Source organism: Ranitomeya imitator, chromosome 4, assembly GCF_032444005.1.
Source record: "Ranitomeya imitator isolate aRanImi1 chromosome 4, aRanImi1.pri, whole genome shotgun sequence".
Lineage (NCBI taxonomy): Eukaryota > Metazoa > Chordata > Amphibia > Anura > Dendrobatidae > Ranitomeya > Ranitomeya imitator.
Genome location: NC_091285.1, coordinates 473,505,353 through 473,527,611, shown reverse-complemented (window position 1 = coordinate 473,527,611; position 22,259 = coordinate 473,505,353).

Below are 22,259 nucleotides of genomic sequence, written 5' to 3'. Positions count from 1 at the left end.
CTCCCTCGATCTGGGGCTCCACGCAAAATCCCACCCCGTGGGGTCAGAATGATCACAAGAACGGTGAGCAAAAATACCAGAACCACACGGGGGGACCTAGTGAATGAACTGCAGAGAGCTGGGACCAATGTAACAAGGCCTACCATAAGTAACACACTACGCCACCATGGACTCAGATCCTGCAGTGCCAGACGTGTCCCACTGCTTAAGCCAGTACATGTCCGGGCCCGTCTGAAGTTTGCTAGAGAACATTTGGATGATCCAGAGGAGTTTTGGGAGAATGTCCTATGGTCTGATGAAACCAAACTGGAACTGTTTGTTAGAAACACAACTTGTCGTGTTTGGAGGAAAAAGAATACTGAGTTGCATCCATCAAACACCATACCTACTGTAAAGCATGGTGGTGGAAACATCATGCTTTGGGGCTGTTTCTCTGCAAAGGGGCCAGGACGACTGATCCGGGTGCATGAAAGAATGAATGGGGCCATGTATCGTGAGATTTTGAGTGCAAACCTCCTTCCATCAGCCAGGGCATTGAAGATGAAACGTGGCTGGGTCTTTCAACATGACAATGATCCAAAGCACACCGCCAGGGCAACGAAGGAGTGGCTTCGTAAGAAGCATTTCAAGGTCCTGGAGTGGCCTAGCCAGTCTCCAGATCTCAACCCTACAGAAAACCTTTGGAGGGAGTTGAAAGTCCGTGTTGCCAAGCGAAAAGCCAAAAACATCACTGCTCTAGAGGAGATCTGCATGGAGGAATGGGCCAACATACCAACAACAGTGTGTGGCAACCTTGTGAAGACTTACAGAAAACGTTTGACCTCTGTCATTGCCAACAAAGGATATATTACAGAGTATTGAGATGAAATTTTGTTTCTGACCAAATACTTATTTTCCACCATAATATGCAAATAAAATGTTAAAAAAAACAGACAATGTGATTTTCTGGATTTTTTTTTCTCAGTTTGTCTCCCATAGTTGAGGTCTACCTATGATGTAAATTACAGACGCCTCTCATCTTTTTAAGTGGTGGAACTTGCACTATTGCTGACTGACTAAATACTTTTTTGCCCCACTGTACGTCCGAGTCTCGCATGTGGAAACGAAGCTCTGGCGCCGGCACTCCAGAGTGGAGCGTGCAGCTCCATGTGTTGCTATGCGGCTGCACGCTCCGCTCTGGAGTGCAGGCGCCAGAGCTTTGTTTCCACATGCGAGACTCAGACATATATCTCGCAAGTGGAAACAAGCCCTTACTGTGATTGGCAAGCCAGCCCAGCATGTTCGTTGGCTGCAAATAATGCGCCAAACATGCTGGGCCGGTTACTCAAATATACCGAGGCGAATATCTAATTACTCGCTGAGTAATGAATAGCTCGAGTACCGTACTATTCATGTAAGTAACGAATAGTGCAGAATGTATTCGCTCATCACTTATGGTAAACAATTATATATTCATCCCCCCTCTGTGAATACAGTGCCTTGAAAAAGTATTCATACCCTGTGAACTTTTCTAAATTTTTTTTACATTACACCCACAATCTTAAATATTTTTTACTTAGATTTTATGTGATATACCAGCATGACCTAGCAAGGATTTGTGAATCTTAAAGGAAATAATACATGTTTTTCTAAATAAAAAATAAAATATAAATCTTAATATTATAACGTATGATGTATTCAGTCCACTGGAGTCCCATACCACTAAGGCCGGTTTCACACGTCAGTGGCTCCGGTACGTGAGGTGACAGTTTCCTCACGTACCGGAGATACTGACTCACGTAGACACATTAAAATCAATGTGTCTCTGCACATGTCAGCGTGTTTTCACGGACCTTGTGTCCATTTGAAAAACACGGAGGCATGTCAGTGTTCGTGGGAGCGCACGTATTACACGGACCCATTAAAGTCAATGGGTCCATGTATAACATGTACTGCACATGGATGCTGTCCGTGTGCAGTCTGTGTGCCATGCAGGAGACAGCGCTACAGTAAGCGCTGTCCCTTCAGCGTGGTGCTGAAGCCGCCATTCATTTCTTCTCTTCAGCAGCGTTCACTGGAGAGAGGATATGAAAAATCTTTTTTTTTTGGTGTTTAAAATAAAGATCCCTGTCCCCAACCCCCTCCCACCCCCTGTGCGCCCCCCGCTGTTAATAAAATACTTACCCGGCTCCCTCGCTGCTTCCTCTCCTTGCCACAGCTTCTCCTGTATGAGCGGTCACATGGTGCTGCCCATTACAGTGATGAATATGCGGCTCCACCTCCCATAGGGGTTAGTGGCATAGTCCAAAAATCTGGCCTTTATGGAACAGTGACTAGAAAAAAGCCATTTTTTTAAGCAAACCATAAGAAGTCCCATTTACAGTTTGCAAAAAGCCACAGCTAGCATGAGGAAGAAGATGCTAGTAGAACCTTTTGGGCTAAATGCAAAGAGCTGTTTGGGACAGTTGACTGCTTATAACCGTAAAACACCACTTCCAAATTGTGGGAATGCTTTTCTTCAGCAAGGACAGGGAAGCTGGTCAATGTTAATGGGAGGTTGGATGGAGCTTAATTCAGGCAATCCTGGAGGAAAACCTGTTAGAGGCTTGCAAATGAAATGAGACTGGAGTATAGGTTCACATTTCAGCAGGACAACAACCCTAAACATACTGACAAAGCTACAATGGAATAGTTTAGATAAAAGCATATCCATGTGTTCCAATGGCCCAATCACAGTCCAGACCTAAATCCCATTCAGAATCTGCGGCGAAAACTTGAAAATTGCTGTTCACAGCTGTTCTCCATCCACTCTCACTGAGCTAAAGCTAGTTTGAAAGAAGAATTGGCAAAAATGTCAACCTCTAGATGTGCAAAGATGGTAGAGATTTTTTTTTAAATAAAATACATGTAAGTTTCAGTTCATCTCCCTCTGCTCTCCAATATGCCAATATCATTTTTCTGTATTTGTAAGCTGACCAGTGCTGGTTAAGTGGTGGGCAAAGGTACACTTCCCCTGACGGAGCTGCCGCTGCAGCAATACGCGTGGGGCCTGTCCTTCACACCCCCCTCTCCTTAGGGCTATCATACCCGGGCTTCCCATCTGGGAACTTTATCCTTTCGAGCCTTGTTTTGGATCATTCTCTTGTGCACACCTCTGGGTCTTTTGACTTATTCAGCAGCCGCAAGCACATGGGACTCTGGACTATGACTCTACCACTCAGTAACATCCAGGTCTTATTTTTCCTGGATCATATTGTGTGTCCTTTTGGCTATTTATCTTACAATATATATTAGTAGAGGTAGTTAATCCCCATGGGCCGTTGATATACAAATCTCTGTTAGGGCTGAATACTTATTCTACTTGGATTGATGTGTTGGTGCATATAGGGGTCTAGCATGTAACTGTATATACTATATTGTTCATGTTATTCACATTGTTGTTATGATTGTTCCAGGGCTCAGGGGTTGACTTTAACCTATGAGTGGGGGTGTGATTTCTTGCTTTTCTCATGTATTTTAAATGTTTTTATGGTAATTTGTGAGGTGATAATAAAGGATCTTTTGATACTTTACTTACATATTTGTGGTTGTGCCTACCCCATTTAGTCTATCTTTTTTCTCTTGCTCATGTACAGGTAATAATAATAATCATAATAATAATTTTATTTATATAGCGCCAACATATTCCGCAGCGCTTTACAAATTATAGAGGGGACTTGTACAGACAATAGACATTACAGCATAACAGAAATCACAGTTCAAAATAGATAACAAGAGGAATGAGGGCCCTGCTCGCAAGCTTACAAACTATGAGGAAATGGGGAGACACGAGAGGTGGATGGTAACAATTGCTATAGTTATTCGGACCAGCCATAGTGTAAGGCTCAGGTGTTCATGTAAAGCTGCATGAACCAGTTAACTGCCTAAGTATGTAGCAGTACAGACACAGAGGGCTATTAACTGCATAAAGTGTATGAGAACATGTTGCGAGGAACCGGATTATGGTTTTTTTTTTGTTTGTTTTTTGAATGGGCCACAGAGGGATAGTTAGGTTAATGCATTGATGTGGTAGGCCAATCTGAACAAATGAGTTTTTAGGGCACGCTTAAAACTGTGTGGATTAGGGATTAATCGTATTAACCTAGGTAGTGCATTCCAAAGAATCGGCGCAACACCCCTATGGGAGGTGGAGCCGCATATTCATGACTGTAATGGGCTGCCCCACGTGACCGCTCATACAGTAGAAGGTGCGGCCAGGACAGGAAGCAGCGCCAGCGAGGGAGCCGGGTGAGTATTTTAATAACAGCGGGTGGGCGCTCAGGGGGTGGGAGGGGGGTGAGGACATGGATATTTATTTTAAACACGAGAAACAAAAAAAAAGGATTATTCATATCTTCTTTACAGCAAACGCTGCTGCATAGAAGATATGAATGGCGGCTTCAGCACCAGTGGGGGGGACAGCGCTTACTGTAGCGCTGTCTCCTGCACAGCACACGGACCGCACATGGACAACGTCCGTGTGCGGTATGTGTTTTACACGGACCCATTGACTTTAATGGGTCCGTGCAATCCGTGCGCTCCCACGAACACTGACATGTCTCCGTGTTTGGCACACGGAGACACGGTCCGCAAAGAATCAATGACATCTGCACAGATGCATTGATTTCAATGTGTCTACATGTGTCAGTGGCTCCGGTACATGAGGAAACTGTCACCTCACGTACCGGAGCCACTGACGTGTGAAACCGGCCTAACCAAAGTTTTTTGTGTGTGTTTTTAGGCTCAACTCTAGCATCATAAATGCTGTATAAAATATCACTGGTGAAAAATTTGCCCACTTCAGATAGATGTGCAAGATTGCAGTATCAATATAGCAATGCAATTTTTTAACAAGCAATTTTTTTTGGGGGGGGGGATTGAGGCCTACCTCTTGCACAATAAATGATGTATAAAATGTCACCGCTGAATAAAATTGCAAATTTACAATTCCAAAAAAATTTGCACAAATCACATGGATGTATAAGACTGCAGTATCAATATAGCAATGTGATTTATTTAACAAACAAATTTTTGGTGTTTTATGGCCCCTGTAGGATGATAAATGACAAATAAAATTTCACTGCTTAAAAATATTGCAGTATGACAATGCAAGCAAAATGTGCCCACTTCAGATGGACATACAAGAATGCAGTATCAATACAGCAATGCTATTTGTGTTTTGAAGCCCAACTGTAGCGTGATAAATGCTGATCAAAATTTTGCTGTTCAAAACTTGCAGTATTACAATGCCAGCAAAATGTGCCCACTTCAGATGAACGTATAAGACTGCAGTATCAATATACCAATGCTATTTTTTTAACAAAATTTTTTGGGGGGGAGTTGAGGTCCAACTATAGCACGATAAATGCAGTATAAAATATAATTTCAGGAAAAATTTCAGCACTACAATGTCAGCAAAATGTTCTCACTTCAGATGGATGTATAAGACTGCAGTATCAATATAGTAATGCAATATATTTAACATTTTTTTGGGGGGTGTTGTTTGAGGCCCAACTCAAATGGTGTCTAAAATTTCACTGCTCCAAGAAATAGCAGTATTACAGTACCGGGCAAATTTGCCCAACCAAGATGGACGTATGAGACTGCAGTATTAATACAGCAATAGTATTGAGATCCAACCAAATCATTCTGTATGCTTTTGATACACAATCGCTGCAGGAACAATGGTGCATAATATTTCCCTGCTCACAGCAATTTGCAGGATTAAGAGCAAAAAGGATATTATTAGTTCTGAGAAGGGGTTTTGGTATGAGTTGCAAGCTGCAGCATAAAGGAAATGCAATTCACCCTATCATGTCCAACACTATTTCTTCAGCACAATCTCACCCTAAAGGTACCGTCACACTAGACGATATCGCTAGCGATCCGTGACATTGCAGCGTCCTCGCTAGCGATATCGTCCAGTGTGACAGGCAGCAGCGATAAGGCCCCTGCTGTGCTGTCGCTGGTCGGGGAACAAAGTCCAGAACTTTGTTTCGTCGCTGGACTCCCCGTAGACATCGCTGAATCGGCGTGTGTGACACCGATTCAGCGATGTCTTCGCTGGTAACCAGGGTAAACATCGGGTAACTAAGCGCAGGGCCGCGCTTAGTAACCTGATGTTTACCCTGGTTACCATCGTTAAAGTAAAAAAAACAACCGCTACATACTTACCTACCGCTGTCTGTCCTCGGCGCTCTGCTTCTCTGCTCTGGCTGTGAGCACAGCGGCCGGAAAGCAGAGCGGTGACGTCACCGCTCTGCTTTCCGGCTGCCCGGCGCTCACAGCCAGAGCAGAGAAGCAGAGCGCCGAGGACAGACAGCGGTAGGTAAGTATGTAGTGGTTGTTTTTTTTACTTTAACGATGGTAACCAGGGTAAACATCGGGTTACTAAGCGCGGCCCTGCACTTAGTTACCCGATGTTTACCCTGGTTACCGGGGACCTCGGGATCGTTGGTCGCTGGAGAGCTGTCTGTGTGACAGCTCTCCAGCGACCAAACAGCGACGCTGCAACGATCCGGATCGTTGTCGGTATCGCTGCAGCGTCGCTTAGTGTGACGGTACCTTAAGTGCTGCTAACAGCAGTATTACTATTTATTATAATTAGCCATAAAAGGGCTGTTGTTGTGCTTTAAAGAAATATAAATATGGTTGAAACCCTGGCTAATACGCAGCTACAAATTTTTCCCTCTTTCACCAGCACCTCTTCCTTCTCTGCCTGTTTAACATGGTGCAGTGTGATCAACCTAGAGTCACTGGTCTTATATAGACCTGAGGACACTATGCAGCCATTCAATCACAGTAATGCCACAACCAAGAAGGCTACAGCATTACAGTGACTGGCAAGCAATCTCCACATGTCTACAAAGTGCCAAACATGTGGGGCGGGTACTCCAGGTGTGGTTCCCTAGGTCAGTAAGTGTATGTAAATACCTAACATACATAGGTTTTTTTTATTATTTAAGTGTTGAAAAACAACTCATAAATTTGTAAAAAAAAAATTTGCTTTTACAAGACGAATGACATTCTCATTTTTCGTGATCTGTGGCTGTGTGAGGGCTTATTTTTTGTGCCCTGAGCTGACATTTTACTGATACGATTTGCATTTTTTTAATGGGGGTATTTTTAACATTTGCGATTTTTTTTTACTTTTTTTCTTTTTTTTACTTTTTACTGTATTTATAGTCCCCTTAGGAGACTTAAAACTGCAATCGTCACATTGCCTGTACTATACATACAGTGCCTTGCGAAAGTATTCGGCTCCCTGGAACTCTTCGTAAGAAGATAGGAGGCCCCGGAACGCGACGCCCATCGGACCCGGACCGCAGCGGGACCGCCACTGGGTGAGTATAATATAACCTCTTTTTCTCATCTTTCAGGACACATCAGGGGCTTATCTACACTCCCTGACAGAAGTTATGTTGCTTATCCATGTTAAGTAAATAAGAGCTTATAACCTGACATTAAATTCATCCATTGGTTGTATAAATTATTCTTTTGAAAGCTGAAACCCTCCAAAATGTTGTTTAGGTTAAGAAAATAAATTGGCATCAATGCAGAAATATTGATCAGTTAATGGACACAGATTGGTCAGATTTTGGCAAGACAAAAGTTTTGTCGCCTGGTCATATAACGCACCCAATTCCAGTTTACATCCTCACCTGTGCTCAGTAAATGATCGGTTAATTAGTGTGTATAAAAAGAAACCGAGCACCCCAGACCTTCACTTGAACTGCAACTTGAGCTCTGACAACATGCCAAAAATCAACCCTGCAACCAAAGCCTGGATTATCAAGAGGCTGAAGACCAGATCCACTGCAGAGGTGAATGGCACCTTTAATGTGTCTCAGCGTCAAGTACAAAGAATGAAAAAATGATTTGAAGAGACTGGAGATGTGTTTGACAAGCCCAGGTCCGGCACACTCCGCAAGACAACGGCTCAGGAGGAATGTTTGTTGGTTAGAAAATCCAAAGCAAGCCCCTCTTCCACTGCAGCAGAGCTCCAACTGGCCTGGTCATCTCAAGTCCCTGTGTCAACTAGAACAGTTTGTAGGATTCTGTCTCAAAATAGCCTCCATGGTTGAATCAGTGCCCAGAAGCCAGCACTAAACAAAAGGCAAATAAAAAAACGTGTGGCATTTGCAAAGTCCCAAAGCCTGCTAAACAGATGTACGCTAGAAAAGTGGCAGAAGGAGGATTTCTCTGATGAATCTTCAGGAAAATTACACCATAGCCACCGCAAATACTGCAGGAGAAACACTGGAGCCCATATGGATCCAAAATACACCCAGAAAACAGTTAAATTTGGTGGTGGAAAGATCATGGTCTGGGGTTAAATTCAGTATGGGGGTCTGCGAAACATTTGCAAGGTGGAAGGCAGTATCCATAGCCTAAAATAACAAGAAGTGTTAGCTACCTCATATATTCCGAATCATAAAAGGGGTCAAATTCTGCAGCAGGATGGTGCTCCATCTCATACATCCATCTCTACAACAAAGTTCCTCCATGCAAAAAATATCAAGGTGCTCAAGGGCTGGTCAGCCCAGTCACCAGACATGAACATCATTGAGCATGTTTGGGGTAGGATGAAAGAGGAAGGTTGGAAGACAAAACTAAAGAATCTGGTATCTTTATGTTTGAAGCATGATATGTGGGAAAAGGTTGAAAAGTTCCAGGGAACCGAATACTTTCGCAAGGCACTGTATCAGTGCTTCAGCACGCCCAAGCATTTCTGAACGGTTAGAGAGAGAGTTAGGCTATGTGCACAAGTAGCAGATTGTATGCATTTTTTCCATGTTTTTTCACCTCTAAATCACGGCGAAAATGCTGCGAAAATGCATACACAACAAAGCTCATTGAATTCAATGGGATTCAATGGGATTCCGTAATGCTGTGGTAATGCTGCATATTTTTCTGCCTCTCAGCGGTGCATGTGGCGGCTTCTGTTCCCAGGGATGCATTGCTTGAAGGACCTGGGATGACATCGCAGTCATGTGACCATCATGTCACAAAGGTCCTTCGCACAATGCATCCCTGGGAATGAAAGCCGTGCTTGACAAGTGTGACCAACCTGTCAATCAGTTTTCCAAGCGATGCTACAGATCAATTGGAAAACGTTCGCATTCTGCAAGCTAATTAAACTTGCAAAACGCTAGTGTTTCGTGGGAAAACGCATGCCAATTCTGCATGCATTATACCCGCGGCAGGGAGCTGCAAAATTGCCACAGAAATTTCTGTGGCAATTCTGCGATGTGTGCACATAGCCTAAATGTTGGAACCAGCCCACAGAGGAAGCTCTTAATGCTATGGTAAGTGACCTCCTTCCTGAAGTTAGTCAGATAGGAGTTAGAGTCTGAAGAAGTGACAAGTGTTCAGTGAACTACAGCAAAGGAGATGGAGAGATAATGAGGTAGCACTACCAGGAACTGACAGAAGAGACAGAGTGACGTTCCACCTTAAAGGGGTCCTTGGATAGGACAACAATAGTGATGAGTGAAATAATGTGTTATCTGAGCATACTCGTGTCCTAATCAAGCATTTTGGCGTGCTGGAAAAATATGCTTGATCCACCGCTGCTGCATGTCTTGCTGCTGTTCGATAGCTACAACACATGCAGGGATTGCTTGTTTGTTAGCCAATCCCTGCTGTGTTGCTGCTGTTGAACAGCCACAAAAAAAGCAGCTGCGGTGACCAGAGCATTTTTTTGAGCATGCGGAAAATACTCAACTAAGAGATGTTCATTACTAGAAGACATATCACGAGAAACCCTGAGCTTGATAAACACTGAAGGTGTGGACCTAAAGAGGACTGAGACTGTGGAACTAGTGAGGGTCCTGGGCAGTAGATCCATGACTTAGCAGGTGTAGAAAACTTAGTGAACAGGACTGTAGCAACAAGCTAGGCTGTGATGAAGTAGTACAAAACATTGTGCTACACCGGCCTTGGAGTAAACTACAGTGGAAGGAAATGATGTCTGTAAAAATGCTCCTTGCTGTGAATAAAACATGCTTAATGCCGTGCACTTGCCAGAGAGGGGCCAGAAGATTGCAGCGTCTAGTTTCACAAACTCAAGTTTGTTAGAAGTTAGAAGTACTTCACCATCTTGTTAAATGGTGCAGGTTTTTCTTTGCTGTAAGTGCAAGTGTTAATCTGTTCAGTTGAAGCTCCTAGATCTTTCTTGCATGAATTGTCTCAGCTGTTCAGTGTTTGCCACTCACCTATGCTTTATATGCTCACCACTGGCACTTAGGAATTGCTAGTATTAGTTCTTACAGCCTGGTTTTGAGTTGGAGGTGTAGTTCGTGGTTGGAGCTGCAGTTTGGAGATTTGTTTAGGACATTGTTGCATGGAGTTTTGTTTGTGTGCATATTTCATCATCTCCTAATTGGTTTATTCTTCCTTTTACCCCGTGTGTTCCACTGTGTGGTTTGGTGAGTGTAGTTTGCATGATTATTATTTCATTTAACCTTGTCCATCTTCCTTTGTTTGTCTGGCTATTGTTATCCTATACACTTTAGTTTCCTACCTCCTTGGGTGGCAAAGGGAACAGATAAGGGTTGATATAGGAGAAACATATAGTAAAGAGAAAGCTAGCTCACCTAGTACTTGAAGTCCAGCTTGCATGGGACCAGGTGGATCCATACCAGATAATATACTCAAGGAAAAAAAAGTTGTTGTCCCAGAGTCTGGCAAAATAGTTATTTCTTTATTATTTCTTTATTTTAAGTCCATGAAAAATTTACAAAAATTACAATGGTTGCATAGACAGGGCAATGGAGCAAGACACGTTTCGAACACTCAAATGCATTCTTTATCACAGCTGTGATAAACAACGCAATTAAACATTTGAAACCTCCTGATCAGAAATGAATCCTCTTGATATTGGAGAATGCTGTGAATTATAATAAAGAAAAATCCCCTATGCCCCAGCCATGAATCGCATGACAGCCACCAGCAAGGTACAGAACAGATGGAGAGCTGTAAAATCAATCTAGCAAAAAAAAAAAAAAAACAGAATAAAAATTTGCCAAAGTGATTGAGCCTTTAATAAATGAAACATAAAATCTTGGGTCTGCTAGATTTATCTTTATGGCTGCAGCTCATGTAATATATGATAGAAAATATGCAAGAGAATTTTGTATGCTACCGAACCGTAGAACCCTAAACCTAAAATCTGTTATTTTAATTCAACATAATGAAATAGTGTAAATCCACTCTTCTAAGTTACATAGAATCATTATTACAAAAAACATAAGGCTACATAGAAATTCTAAGTAACATTTATTATGTCATTTTTGTCACTTGTGATTTTATAAATTCTCATCACATCCTGAAAAATTTACTGAATTTGCCCCTGTATATTAATTTGTCAATTCGAGTGTGTTAGTGAACATAAAAGAAACAGGGACATTAGGTTCAACTTTACTGGTAACTTGAACTAATGTAAGTCAATGCATCAAATATACACTTTAGAAAATGTTCTTGTGTGGCTGCAATTGTTGCCTTGCAGCTTTTGGGTCTTTTGTGAAAATCAGACTAAGGCTATGTGCGCACATTGTGTATTTACAATACTTGCAGAAATTTCTGCAAGGTTTCAATTTCTCTATGCAGAAAAACGCAGTGGAAAATACTTGTGTTTTTTATGCGTTTTTCGTGCGTTTTTTATGCATTTTTGCATGCGTTTTTTCATGCAATTTTGTTAATCCATAGTGCTAAATAAAGATATAATATTAAAAAAAAAGAAAAAAGAATTGTGATGTAATTTCCTTGTTCAACCTCTTCTTTTTCATTCTCCATTGAAGACCATAATGTCGTTACATACCATGTTCAAATTTGTAATGTTTACACACACAAAACAAGTATAAGTGAATATATTGAGGGTTAGTACTGAATAGGTTCCAGCCAGATACCCTCATTATTAAAATGGTACATAAAGAGTCACCAGCTTATGTAGGAGCATCAAAATAATTACCCTACATATGCTGCAACAAAACAGCAACTGTCAGAAATCTGCATGAAACGCAGGTGTGTCCTAGAAGTGTGAAGATTAATTTAGAATTAAAACCAGAATTGAACCAGAAGGGAACTGAAGGTAACTGGACACAGTCACTGTAAACAATGTTTCTGTTTGTTTTCACTTTCACCCCTATAATCCTTCACTTTCTGCAAACTCCCCTAATCCCTTCTCCTAGTAAAGAACTGTTCATCTCTTCCTCAATCCTCCCTATCCATCTCACCTCCTCCTCAGAACTGTTCCTTAACATACAATCCTCTGTCTCCAAGCACAGACAGCCTCCTCATGCCCTTTTCTGCTCCCACCTGCTAACACTTTCTCTGCTCCTTCTCACTGCTGGTGATATCTCTCCAAATCCTCATCCTCCTCACCACATCCCCACAGTCAGTTCTATCTCCCATACATGCTCTATCACAAATTTCTGTAACCTCTCTAACCTTATACCCATTCGCCCAGCCCCCTCTTCCCCAGTCCCACTAACAGGAGCTCTGTGGAACACTCGCTCTGTCTGTAACAAGCTTTCCAACATCCACAATCTTTTTGTTACTACCAAACTTTCCTTCCTCGCCATCACGGAAACCTGGCTCACCCCTTCTGACACAGCCTCTCCTGCTGCACTTTCGTATGGTGGCTTCCACCTTTCTCACACACCCCGCCCCAGTAGCAAGCATGGCAGAGGAGTTGGTTTTTTCCTGTCAGATAACTGCTCCTTCGCCCCAATCTCAATGCCACCCTCTGTTAGCCGCCCTTCCTTTGAGGTGCACTCTGTGCACATCTGTGCCCCCACCAACCTCCAACTGGCTGTCATTTACCACCCCCCAGGGCCAGCCACCACCTTCTTTGACCACTTCACCACCTGGCTACTTCATTTCCTTTCTGCGGACATCCCCACTATCATCATGGGCGACTTCAACATCCCCATTGACACTTCCCTCTCAGCTGCCACTAAACTTATATCTCTCAATTCCTCCTTTGGCCTCACTCAATGGTCTTCTGTAGCCACTCACAAAGATGGTCACACATTTGACCTCATCTTCACCCGCCTCTGCTCCCTATCTAACCTCTCTAACTCACCTCTTCCTCTTTCTGACCACAATCTACTCACATTCTCTTCCCTCTCCACTCCTTGTCTACAATCCCCACCCCAAAAACTTGCACACCCTCGCAGAAATCTTAAAGACCTTGATCTACATTCACTCTCTGAATCCCTCCTCCTTCTCACAGACATATGTTCCCTACACAATGCGGATGACGCTGCCTCTCTATATAACACCACAATAGCTGCAGCTTTGGAATCTCTTGCCCCTCTCACACATACCAAAGCTCGCAAAATCAACAGACAGCCCTGGCACACCAGCCTGACCAAAGAACTGAGGCGAGCTTCCAGGGCTGCAGAGCGGAGATGGAAAAGATCCCTCTCCAATGAGCACTTTATCGCATTCAAACAGTCCCTCACTACTTTCAAGACCACACTCGCCACAGCTAAACAAACCTACTTGTCATCTCTCATATCATCCCTGTCTCACAACCCTAAACAGTTATTCAACACCTTCAACTCTCTCCTCCGTCCCCAGCACCTCCTCCCTCCCCACTCATCTCAGCTGAAGACTTTGTCTCATTTTTCAAGCAGAAGATTGAGAACATCAGAGACAGCCCCCAGAGCCCATCCCCCCAACTACCCAGCCCTCCACCTCCAAAACCAACTTCTCCACTATTACAGAAGATCGACTCTCCACTCTACTCTCAAGATTGCATCTCACCACCTGTGCACTTAACCCCATCCCTTCCCACTTCATCCCAAACTTCGCCACAGTCTTTATCCCAACCCTAACTCATCTCTTCAACCTATCACTAACAACTCATGTTTTTCCCCCAAGCTTTAAACATGCCTCAATCACACCTATCCTCAAAAAGCCCTCTCTTGACCCATCCTCTGTATCTAGCTATCTTCCTATATCACTTCTCCCCTATGCCTCAAAACTACTGGAACAACACGTCCATCTTGAACTGTCCTCCCATCTATCTTCCTGCTCCCTTTTTGACCGCTTACAATCAGGCTTCCGGTCACACCACTCCACTGAAACTGCCCTAACTAAGGTCACCAATGATCTATTAACTGCCAAGAGCAAGCGACACTACTCTATCCTCCTCCTCCTGGACCTGTCCTCTGCCTTTGACACAGTGGACCATTCCCTATTACTACAGACCCTCTCATCCCTTGGCATCACAGACTTGGCTCTATCCTGGATCTCGTCTTACCTAACTGACCGAACATTCAACATCTCCCATTCACACACCATCTCCTCACCTCGCCCCCTATCTGTCGGAGTCAAGCAAGGTTCAGTTCTAGGGCCCCTGCTCTTCTCCATTTACACTTTTGGCCTGGGACAGCTCCTAGAATCTCACGACTTTCAGTATCATCTCTATGCTGATGGCACACAGATCTACATCTCTGGACCAGATATCACAACCCTACTAATGAGAATTCCTTAATGTATATCAGATTTTTTATCCTTCTTCTCCGCTAGATTTCTAAAACTTAACATGGACAAAACAATATTAATTGTCTTTCCCCATCTCACGCAACCCCCCAACCTATCCATTGCAGTAAACAGCTGCCCACTCTCCCCAGTCCCACAAGCTTGCTGTCTCGGGGTAATCCTTGACACTGATCTCTTCTTCAAACCGTATATCCAAGCCCTTTCCACTTCCTGCCACCTTCAACTCAAAATTACTGTATTTAACGGATCCGAACAATTCTAAACCAAGAATCTGCAAAAAACCCTAGTCCATGCCCTCATCATCTCCCTCCTCGACTACTGTAACCTCCTGCTCTGTGGCCTCCCCTCGAACACTCTCGCACCCCTCCATTCTATTCTAAACTCTGCTGCCCGACTAATCTACCTGTCCCCCAGCTATTCCCTGGCCTCTCCCCTCCAGTCAATCACTTTACTGGCTCCCCATTACCCAGAGACTCCAGTACAAAAGCCTAACCATGACATACAAAGCCATCCACAACCTGTCTCCTCCATACATCTGTGACCTCGTCTCCCGGTACTTACCTGCACGCAACCTCCGATCCTCACAAGATCTCCTCTACTCCCCTCTTATCTCCTCTTCCCACAATCGCATACAAGATTTGTCTCGCGCATCACCCCTACTCTGGAACTCTCTAGCACAACATATCAGACTCTCACCTACCATCGAAACGCTATGCGTTTGGCCGACGTACCGACGCACGTTGTGAAATTTGTGCACGACGTGGGCAGCGGATGTAGTTTGTCAACGCATTCGCTGCCTATTCTGAAGTCCGGGGAGGAGGGGGCGGAGTTTCGGCTGTGCATGCATGGTAGAAAATGGCGGACGCGACGGACAAAAAAAGTACACTTGAACGTTTTTTCGTGCCGATGGTCCGCCAAAACACAATGGATCTGTTGCACGACGGACGCGACGTGTGGCCATCCATCATGATCTGTCACTAATACAAGTCTATGGGTAAAAAACGCATCCTGTGAGCACATTTGTAGGATTCGTTTTTTTCTGCTGGATCCGTTTTTTTCTCATAGAGTTCTATTAGCGCCGGATTGCGCCTGATGGCCACAAGTTTCATCCGTTTTTTGCCGGATCCGTCAAAAAAGCTGTTTCTGCCAGACGGAAAACACATATAGAGGAACGGTTTTTCTGCCCGGCGAAAAAACGCTCAGCGACGGATCCGGCGAAAAAAATATGAAACTGAGATGTGAAATGATGAATCCGGCCTCCGAATCTGTTTTTCATGCATGTTTCCATTCAAATCATGCACATTTCTGTTTATTTATTTCCAAAAACTGTATCAAAACCACGCAAAAACCGCATCAAATACTGCATCAAAACTGCACCAAAAACTGCATCAAAACTGCACCATGATGCAGTTTTTGATGCAGTTTTCGGTGCAATTTGTGATGCATGTTTTGATGCAGTTTTGGTGTGGTTTTTGATGCAGCTTTTGGTGCAGTTTTGATGCAGTTTTTGGTGCAGTTCTTGATGCAGTTTTTGGAAATAAATAAACGGAAAATGTGCATGATTTGAATGAAACATGCATGAATAAGAAAACGGATTCGGAGGCCGGATTCATCATTTCACATCTCAGTTTCATACGTTTTTCGCTGCATCCGTCTTTGTGCATTTTTTTTCGCCGAATAGAAAAACCATTCCTCTGTATGTGTTTTCCATCTGGCGGAAACAGCTTTTTTGATGGATCCAGCAAAAAATGGATGAAACGTGTGGCCATCAGGTGCAATCCGGTGCTAATACAAATTTATGAGAAAAAAACGGATCTGGCAGAAGAATATGGATCCTGCAAATGTGCTCTCAGGATGCATTTTTTCCCCATAGACTTGTATTAGTGACGGAGTGCGACGGATGGCCACACGTCGCGTCCGTCGTGCAATGGATCCGTCGTGTTTTGATGAACCGTCAGCATGAAAAAACGTTCAAGTGTACTTTTTTGTCCGTCGCGTCCGTCATTTTCTACCGCGCATGCACGGCTGAAAATCTGCCCCCTCCTCCCCGGACTTCAGAATGGGCAGCGGATGCGTCTGCTGCATCCGCTGCCCACGTCGTGCACAAATTTCACAACGTGCGTCGGTACGTCGGCTCAATGCATAGCGATGGACCCGTACTGACGCAAGTGTGAAAGAGGCCTTAATGAGCGTTTAATTTTAAAAAAAGAAAAAAAAACGGTGAGGGCTCTTGCGCAATTTTCTGTGCCAGAGGGGGAAAGCTGACGGCCGGGTGCCAATATTTGCAGCCTGCTATGAATATCAGCCCGCAACTGTCTGCGTAGCCTTTACTGGCTATTAAAATAGGGGGACCCCAAAAAAATTGATGTGCCGTCCCCCTATATTTTATAGCCAGAAAGGCTACGCAGACAGCTGTGGGCTGATATTCATAGCCTAGAAAGGGGCCATGGATATTGCCCCCCTGGCTACAAATACCAGTCTGCAGCCACCCCAGAAATGGCACATCAGTAAGATGTGCCAATTCCGGCACTTAGCCCCTCTCTTATCACTCCCGTGTAGTGGTGGGATATGGGGTAATAAGGGGTTAATGCCACCTTGTTATTGTAAGGTGATATTAAACCAGGTAAATATTGGAGAGGCATCAATAAGATGCCTATCCATTATTAATCCAATACTAGCAAATGGTTGATAAAACACACACACATTAGGAAAAAGTATTTTTAATATTCTTCATTTAACCATACTTTCCATACTTCAGCGCCTGCAAGAAACGTAAAATAATAAACCATATACTACCTGTCCACCATAGTCCAATTAGTAACGAGTGTCCCACGATGATCTATCCTATAGGACAGTGACATCGGGTGATGTCACTGCTCTATAGGACCTTCAGTGACACACTGACAGGAGACAATGGCTCCTGCAGTGCATCACTGAGAGGTTACAAGAGTTCAAAGTCTCACTTTATGGCAATTGACATGGGAAAATTTCTCACACAGCAATGCCAAAAGTGAGACTAGGTACTATTTTTTTACAGCGGCGGAGGAATACAGTGTGGAAGGATTCCTGTATGTATGTATGTATGTAGTATGTACTGTATGTAGTATGTATGTAGTATGTAGTATGTACTGTATGTAGTTTGTATGTAATATGTAGTATGTATATATGTATGTATGTAGTATGTTGTATGTATGTATGTATATAGTATGTTGTATGTATATAATATGTATGTAGTATGTATGAATGTATTGTATGTAGTATGTTTGTAGTATGCATGTAGTATGTTGTATGTATGTAGTATGTATGTTGTATGTATGTAGTATGCATGTATGTAGTATGTTGTATGTATGTATGTATATAATATGCAAATTGCCTCTTCTGAGAAAAAGAGGACTTAAACTCTATAGCGCCACCTGTTGGAAGTAGCGATCCTACAAGTCACAATCAACCCTTTAAACGAGTCGTGCAATATGACTTAGGATAAAAGCCAAATCAGTATCTCAATTCGCAGACATGGTGTTTCGGGCTGTTGGCCCTCGTCAGTGCGAAGCATGAGAACTAATTTGGCTAGGTGAGAGGCTCTGGACTAGGGTCTAAGGGGTATCGTTTCTCCTTATGGAGAGTGACATACCATCTCTGGCTTGTCAAGGTAAGGAGGCTTATTCACCGTGCAATGCTCCTCTGGGAAATATAATATGCAAATTGCCACTTCTGAGAAAAAGAGGACTTAAACTCTATAGCGCCACCTGTTGGAAGTATATAGTATGTATATAGTATGTTGTATGTATGTAGTATGTATGTTGTATGTATGTAATATGTATAAATGTATTGTATGTAGTATGTAGTATGTATGTAGTATGTATGTAGTATGTTGTATGTAGTAATTATGCAGTATTTAGTATGTATGTAGTATGTACGTATGTATGTATGTATGTAGTATGTATGTAGTATGCATGTATGCATGTATGTAGTGTGCATGTAGTTTGTATGTTGTATGTAGTATGTATGTAGTATGTATGCAGTATGCATGCAGTATGTATGCAGTATGTATGTAGTATGTATGCTGTATGTAGTATGTATGTATGTAGTATGTATGTATGTAGTATGTATGTAGTATGTAGTATTTTTTTTTTTACATTCGACACATTAGCCCGATGATGGGCCTACTACTGTCACATCATTGGCTAATGTGTCAATCACTGTCATTGTAGCAGACATAGTCCGATGGGACTTGTAGTCCCATCGGACGATGCCTGTACACAAACACAAAGACCCCCAGCAGGCCGCACAGACCCCAAAAGGCCCGTACAGACCCCCGGCAGGCCGCACAGATCCCGGCAGGCCGCACCGACCCCGAAGAGGCCCACACAGACCCTCAACAGGCTACACAGACCCCCGAGAGGCCCATACAGACCCCCAGCAGGCCGCACAGACCCCTGGCAGGCAGCACAGACCCCCGAGAGGCCCGTACAGACCCCCTGCAGGCTGCACAGACCCCCTGCAGACAACATAGACCCCTGAGAAGCCCGTACAGACCACCTGCAGGCCGCACAGACCCCCTGCAGGCCGCACAGACCCCCGAGTGGCCCGTACAGACCCTCGGCAGGCCGCACAGATCCCCGGCAGGCCACACAGACTCCCGAGAGGCCCGTACAAACCTCCGTCAGGCCGCACAGAACCTTGAAAGGCCCATACAGATCTCCGGCTGGCACGCACAGACCCCTGGCAGCCCGCACAGACCCCCAATAGGCCCGTACAGACCCCCGGCAGGCCCACACAGACCCCCCATGGTCACACACAGACAAGTAGTCTCCGCCCACGCACCACTCACACTCTTCCTCCTCCAGAACAGGATGTACAGGGAAAGGGCTTATTTTCATTCTGATATTTGTGTCCCATTGACTTGCATTGGTATCGGGTATCGGTATTGGCGATATCCGATATTTTTTGGATATCGGCCGATACAATCCGATCCCGATATTTCCGAATATCGGAAGGTATCGCTCAACACTATGTGCAATATCAATGATGTCAGCGTTAGACACTGATGCAGTGCCGGCAGTTTCTCATTCATTCACCAGTGGTTTACAGCCGGGACAGTCGCATTAGCACCACTCCCGTTTGTAAACTGTATATCCCCTAGATATGGATTACAGCATGAGATTGAACGCCATACAGGTATGATATATTGTTGGTTTATTATTTTTTCTTTATTACAGGAGACCGAGGGTGTCGCATAGATTACGTAGCAGTAACAATAAAATGGTCAAACTGTGTTTAGTGTTTTATACCATTAAAAGACTTTTTTCTAGATGTGTATTTTTTTAAACCATTAACCACTATCGGATTAGGACACCTATTGACACCTCTCCATTACTAAGTCAGCATGATGTCACCTTACAATACAAAGGTGACATTAACCCCCTATTACCCCACATGCCACAGCTACAGGGCAGTGGTAAGAGAGAGAGAGAGAGAGGCTAAGTGCCAGAATTGGCACATCTTACAGATGCGCTATTTCTGGGGTGGCTGTGAGCTGCTGTTTGTAGCCGGGGGGGGGGGGGGCAAAAACCATGGTCCCTTCCTAGGCTATGAATATCAGCCTGCAGCTGTCTGCATAGACTTTTCTGACTATTAATTATAGGGGGACCCCATGTCATTTTTTTGGGGGTCCCTTTATTTTAATAGCCAGTAAAGGCTAAATATACAGCTGCAGGCTGAGATTCATAGCCATGGGTATTGACCCCTTCCTAAGCTATAAACTTTGGCCCCCAGTCACTGTCTTTCCCTCTGTAGCGCAGAAAATTGCGTGGGACCCCACTCCATTTTTTTCCCAGAAAATATTATTTTATTAGATACATACAAGTCCCATAATTTGCACACACACTATACTAATTGTATTGGTCACACAAATCTATATGTCAAACTATTCTGCATGGATTTACTGTATGTAAACCATGTCTCCTATCCTGTCGGTTCCTGCATTGATTTTACAGAAACCAACAAATTATTTACCGGCTAATCTTCTATCTATATCTCTATGCAGTATATATATACTGCTTAAAAAAATAAAGGGAACACTAAAGTCCCACATTCTAGATACAACCCCTGGTAAAAATTATGGAATCACCGGCCTTGGAGGATGTTCATTCAGTTTTGTAGAAAAAAAGCAGATCACAAACATGGCACTAAACTAAAGTCATTTCAAATGGCAACTTTCTGGCTTTAAGAAACACTAAAAGAAATTAAGAACAAAAAATGTGGTAGTCAGTAATGGTTACTTTTTTTAACCAAGCAAAGGGGAAAAATTATGGAATCACTCAATTCTGAGGAAAAAATTATGGAATCACCCTGTAAATTTTCATACAAAAATATAAAACCTCCATCAAATTAGATCTGTTGTTAGTCTGCATCTAAAAAGGAGTGATCACACCTTGGAGAGCTGTTGCACCAAGTGGACTGACATGAATCAGGGCTCCAACATGAGAGATGTCAATTGAAACAAAGGAGAGGATTATCAAACTCTTAAAAGAGGGTAAATCCTCACGTAATGTTGCAAAAGATGTTGGTTGTTCACAGTCAGCTGTGTCTAAAATCTGGACCAAATACAAACAACATGGGAAGGTTGTTAAAGGCAAACATACTGCTAGACCAAGGAAGACATCAAATAGTCAAAACAGGAAACTTAAAGCAATATGTCTCCAAAACAGGAAATGCACAACAAAACAAATTATGAACGAATGAGTGGAAACTGGAGTCAACGTCTGTGACCGAACTGTAAGAAACAGCCTAAAGGAAATGGGATTTACATACAGAAAAGCTAAACAAAAGCCATCTTTAACACCTAAACAGAAAAAAACAAGGTTACAATCAGCTAAGGAAAAGCAGTCGTGGACTGTGGATGACTGGATGAAAGTCATATTCAGTGATGAATCACGAATCTGCATTGGGTAAGGTGATGATGCTGGAACTTTTGATTGGTGCTGTTCCAATGAGATTTATAAAAATGACTACCTGAAGAGAACATACAAATTTCCACAGTTATTGATGATATGGGGCTGCATGTCAGGTAAAGGCACTGGAGAGATGGATGTCATTAAATCTTTAATAAATGCACAAGTTTATGTTGAGATTTTTGACACTTTTCTTATCCCATCAATTGAAAGGATGTTTGGGGATGATGAAATCATTTTTCAAGATGATAATGCATCCTGCCATAGAGCGAAAATTGTGAAAACATTCCTTGAAAAAAGACACATAAGGTCAATGTCATGGCCTGCAAATAGTCCGGATCTCAATCCAATTGAAAATCTTTGGTGGAAGTTGAAGAAAATGATCCATGACAAGGCTCCAAACTGCGAAGCTGATCTGGCAACAGCAATTAGAGAAAGTTGGAGCCAGTTTGATGAAGAGTACTGTTTGACACTCATTAAGTCCATGCCTCAGAGACTGCAAGCTGTTATAAAAGCCAGAGGTGGTGCAACAAAATACTAGTGATGTTTTGGAGTGTTTTTTTGTTTGTTTGTTTTTCATGATTCCATAATTTTTTCCTCAGAATTGAGTGATTCCATAATTTTTCCCCTTTGTTTGGTTAAAAAAGTAACCATTACTGACTACCACATTTTTTGTTCTTGATTTCTTTTAGTGTTTCTTAAAGCCAGAAAGTTGCCATTTTAAATGACTTTAGTTTAGTGCCATGTCTGTGATCTGCTGATCCAGGCTGATAC